The following is a 5,579-nucleotide window of genomic DNA, read 5'->3' as shown; positions in this document are numbered from 1 at the left end:
GGCGCACTCGAGGAGGAAACCTGGCGGCAACGGAGGAAATCATCGATCAGCGAACGGTCCAGCACGTCCCGAGAGGGAACCCAACTCCTCTCCTCAGGACCGTACCCCTCCCAATCCACTAGGTACTGATGACCACGGCCCCGAGGGCGCATGTCCAAAATCTTACGAACCCTGTAGATGGGTGCGCCTCGACAAGGATGGGGGGAGGGACGAGCGGGGGCGCGAAGAACGGGCTTAACACAGGAGACATGGAAGACCGGGTGAACGCGACGAAGATAGCGTGGAGAAGAAGTCGCACTGCGACAGGATTAATGACCTGGGAAATACGGAACGGACCAATGAACCGCGGGGCCAACTTGCGAGAAGCTGTCTTAAGGGGAAGGTTCTGAGTGGAGAGCCATACTCTCTGACCGCAACAATATCTAGGACTCTTGGTCCTACGCTTATTAGCGGCCCTCACAGTCTGCGCCCTATTACGGCAAAGTGCCGACCTGACCCCCTTCCAGGTGCGCTCGCAACGCTGGACAAAAGCCTGAGCGGAGGGGACGAGGACTCGGCGAGCTGAGATGAGAACAGCGGAGGCTGGTACCCGAGGCTACACTGAAAAGGGGATAGACCGGTAGCAGACGAGGGAAGCGAGTTGTGGGCGTACTCTGCCCAGGGGAGCTGTTCTGACCAAGACGCAGGGTTACGAAAAGAAAGACTGCGTAAAATGCGACCAACAGTCTGATTGGCCCGCTCGGCTTGACCGTTAGACTGGGGATGAAAGCCGGACGAGAGACTGACGGAAGCCCCAATCAAACGGCAAAACTCCCTCCAAAATTGAGACGTGAACTGCGGGCCTCTGTCGGAAACGACGTCAGACGGAAGGCCATGAATTCGGAAAACATTCTCGATAATGATCTGAGCCGTCTCCTTAGCAGAAGGGAGCTTATCGAGAGGAATGAAATGAGCCGCCTTAGAGAATCTATCGACAACCGTAAGAATAACTGTCTTCCCCGCTGATGAAGGCAGTCCGGTGATAAAATCTAAAGCGATGTGAGACCACGGTCGAGAGGGAATGGGAAGCGGTCTGAGACGGCCGGCAGGAGGAGAGTTCCCAGATTTAGTCTGCGCGCAGACCGAACAAGCGGCGACAAATCGACGCGCGTCACGTTCCCGAGTGGGCCACCAGAAACGCTGGCGAATGGAAGCGAGCGTACCTCGAACGCCGGGGTGGCCGGCTAACTTGGCAGAGTGGGCCCACTGAAGAACGGCCGGACGAGTAGGAACGGGAACGAACAGAAGGTTCCTAGGACAAGCTCGCGGCGACGGAGTGTGAGCGAGTGCTTGCTTTACCTGCCTCTCAATTCCCCAGACAGTCAACCCGACAACACGCCCCTCAGGGAGAATCCCATCGGGGTCGGTGGAGACCTCAGAAGAACTGAAGAGACGAGATAAAGCATCAGGCTTGGTGTTTTTTGAGCCCGGACGATAAGAAATAACAAACTCGAAACGAGCGAAAAACAGAGCCCAACGAGCCTGACGCGCATTAAGTCGCTTGGCTGAACGGATGTACTCAAGGTTCCTATGGTCAGTCCAAACGACAAAAGGAACGGTCGCCTCTCCAACCACTGTCGCCATTCGCCTAGGGCTAAGCGGATGGCGAGCAGTTCGCGATTACCAACATCATAGTTACGTTCTGACGGCGATAAGCGATGAGAGAAAAACGCGCAAGGATGGACCTTGCCGTCAGAGAGAGAGCGCTGAGAAAGAATGGCTCCCACGCCCACCTCTGACGCGTCAACCTCAACAACAAACTGTCTAGAGATGTCAGGTGTAACAAGAATAGGTGCGGATGTAAAACGATTCTTAAGAAGATCAAAAGCTCCCTGGGCGGAAACGGACCACTTAAAGCACGCCTTAACAGAAGTAAGGGCTGTGAGAGGAGCTGCCACCTGACCGAAATTACGGATGAAACGACGTATAGAAATTAGCGAAGCCCAGAAAGCGCTGCAGCTCGACGCGTGACTTAGGAACGGGCCAATCAATGACAGCCTGGACCTTAGCGGGATCCATCTTAATGCCCTCAGCGGAAATAACGGAACCGAGAAAAGGGACAGAGGCGGCATGAAAAGTGCACTTCTCAGCCTTCACATAAAGACAGTTCTCCAAAAGGCGCTGGAGGACGCTGGCCGCACGTGCTGAACATGAATCGAGAGAGACGGTGAAAAATCAGGATATCGTCCATGTAAACGAAAACAAAAATGTTCAGCATGTCTCTCAGGACGTCGTTAACTAGTGCCTGAAAGACAGCTGGAGCGCTAACGAGGCCGAAAGGAAGAACCCGGTATTCAAAGTGCCCTAACGGAGTGTTAAACGCCGTCTTCCACTCGTCCCCTCCCTGATGCGCACGAGATGGTAGGCGTTACGAAGGTCCAATTTGGTGAAAAACCTGGCTCCCTGCAGGATCTCGAAGGCTGAAGACATAAGAGGAAGCGGATAACGATTCTTAACTGTTATGTCATTCAGCCCTCGATAATCCACGCATGGGCGCAGGGACCCGTCCTTCTTCTGAACAAAAAAACCCAGCTCCGGCGGGAGAGGAGGAGGAGACTATGGTACCGGCGCCGAGCGAAACCGACAAATAATCCTCGAGAGCCTTACGTCTCGGGAGCCGACAGAGAGTATAATCTACCCCCGGGGGGAGTAGTTCCCGGAAGGAGATCAATACTACAGTCATACGACCGGTGTGGAGGGAGAGAAGTGGCCTTGGAACGACTGAACACCGTGCGCAGATCGTGATACTCCTCCGGCACCCCTGTCAAATCGCCAGGCTCCTCCTGTGAAGAAGAGACAGAGGAAACAGGAGGGATAGCAGACATTAAACAGGTCACATGACAAGAAACATTCCAGGATAGGATAGTATTACTAGACCAATTAATAGAAGGGTTATGGCGCACTAGCCAGGGATGACCCAAAACAACAGGTGTAAAAGGTGAACGAAAAATTAAAAAAGAAATGGTTTCGCTATGATTACCAGAGACAGTGAGGGTTAAAGGCAGCGTCTCACGCTGAATCTTGGGGAGAGAACTACCATCTAAAGCGAACAAGGCCCTGGGCTCCCTAACTGTCTGAGAGGAATGTCATGTTCCCGAGCCCAGGTCTCGCCCATAAAACAGCCCTCCGCCCCAGAGTCTATCAAGGCACTGCAGGAAGCAGATGAACCGGGCCAGCGGAGATGGACCGAAAGGTAGTGCGTGATCCAGAAGGAGAGGCCTGAGTAGTTGCGCTCACCAGTAGCCCTCCTCTTACTGATGAGCTCTGGCTTTTACTGGACATGAGGTGACAAAATGACCAGCGGAGCCGCAGTAGAGACAGAGGCGATTGGTGATTCTCCGTTCCTTCTCCTTGGCCGAGATGCGGATACCCCCCAGCTGCATAGGCTCAGCATCCGAGCCGGCGGAGGAGGGTGGCAGTGATGCGGCAGGTGGCCACTGGAGAGAGAGAGAGAGAGAGAGAGACGGAGGCAGTGGATTCATGAACCATGACAATAATGAAATGTAATGAAAATGTAATGAAAAGTTATACTACCTGCGGACCGAAGTGTAGATGCGACCGCTCGCTCCAACCCGGAACCTGAAAAACCATCACACCTCCTCCTCCATGCTTCACGGTGGGAACTACACATGCAGAGATCATCCGTTCAACTACTCTGCATCTCACATAGACACGGCGGTTGTAACCAAAAATCTCAAATTTGGACAAAGGACAGATTCCACCTGTCCAATGTAAATTGCTCATTTGTCTTGGCCCAAACATGTCTCTTCTTCTTCTTTTTGGTGTGCTTTAGTATTGGTTTGCAGCAATTTGACCATGAAGGCCTGATTCACGCAGTCGCCTCTGAACAGTTGATGTGTTACTTGAACTCTGTGAAGCATTTATTTTGGCTGCAATTTGTGAGGCTGGTAACTCTAATGAACTTATCCTCTGCAGCATAGGTAACTATGGGTCTTCTTTTCTCTGGCGGTCCTCATGAGAGCCTTGAGTGCAGTCCAAGATGGCGTAGCAGTCGGACGTGTGTTTTTGCCTTGTTCTATACCGTGTATATATATTTTTCTTCGTATATATTTTGTATGTAGTTGGATCTCACTTTCCATCAACGGACTGAATATACTCTCTTGCAACCTGCCTCACCCAATGTGGTACGGTCCTGCTATTTTTATACTTTAGAACCGTAACCCCATCAGAGGCCAGCCAGCTAACTAGATACTAGCCAGTTAGCCACTGCTAGCGGTCGTCACCGTTAACCCGGACACCAGCCAGCCTCAGCCCGGTCAACTCCATATCGGACTGCATCTCAGGTTTCCTACCGCAAGCTCTGAACCTTTACACCAGATCATCGCAGCTAGCTATCCGATTGGCTACTCCTGGCTAACATCTCTGTCCCCAAGAAAGCACCAGTTAGCCTGGAGCTAGCCTCGAGCTAGGCCCATCTCCCAGCTAGCAAAAGAGGCCCACCAGCCAGTTCTTGGGCAACAATAGCTATTTTGCCAATTTGGCCAGGACCCTTTACTGCCAACACGGAGCCCCCGCCAATTAATCACGATTGGTCTGCCGACATAACCGTCCGATGTGGTTTCAACAGGCTCTTCTGTTGCGACATCGCCAGATGCCCATCTCCTAGCCCCGGCACGCTAGCTGTCTGAATTGCCGTTGTCTCCAGCTCGCCTAGCGTAGTAGCGACTACTGAATTGGCTCCCTGCTTATCTAGTGCTACTCATTGGACCCTATGATCACTCGGCTACACATGCCTCTCCCTAATGTCAATTTGCCTTGTCTGTCCTTATCTCAGCTCACTGGTCACCATAGCAGAACCCACTCGTAGTACGCGCTCCAGCAGGTATATCTCACTGGTCACCCCCAAAGCCAATTCCTCCTTTGGTCGTCTTTCCTTCCAGTTCTCTGCTGCCAATGACTGGAACGAACTGCAAAAGTGTCTGAAGCTGGAGACTCATATCTCCCTCACTAGCTTTAAACACCAGCTGTCAGAGCAGCTCACAGATCACTGCACCTGTACATAGCCCATCTGTAAACAGCCCATCTATCTACCTCAACCCCATGCAGTATTTATTTATTTTTCTTGCTCCTTTGCACCCCAGTATCTCAACTTGCACATTCATCTTCGGCTACCATTCCAGTGTTTAATTGCTGTATTATAATTACTTCGCCACCATGGCCTATTTATTGCCTTACCTCCCTTATCTTACCTCATTTGCACTCACTGTATATAGACTTTTTGTTTTCTTTTGTTCTACTGTATTATTGACCATGTTTTGTTTAGTCCATGTGTAACTCTGTGTTGTTGTATGTGTCGAATAGCTATGCTTAAACATGTTTTCAACTAGCCTACCTGGTTAAATAAAGGTGAAATAGAAAATAAAATAAAAAAGTGCTGTTTTGGTTAGTTATTAATGTCTTATTTCACTGTAGAGCCCCCAGCCCTGCCCTGCCCAATATGCCTTAGATAGCCCTTTTGTTCCACACCCCACACATGCAGTGACCTCGCCTGGCTTAACTGGTGCCTATAGAGACAAAAC

This window comes from Oncorhynchus masou, chromosome 29 (assembly GCF_036934945.1).
Source record: "Oncorhynchus masou masou isolate Uvic2021 chromosome 29, UVic_Omas_1.1, whole genome shotgun sequence".
NCBI lineage: Eukaryota > Metazoa > Chordata > Actinopteri > Salmoniformes > Salmonidae > Oncorhynchus > Oncorhynchus masou.
This window is presented reverse-complemented; position numbering follows the sequence as displayed.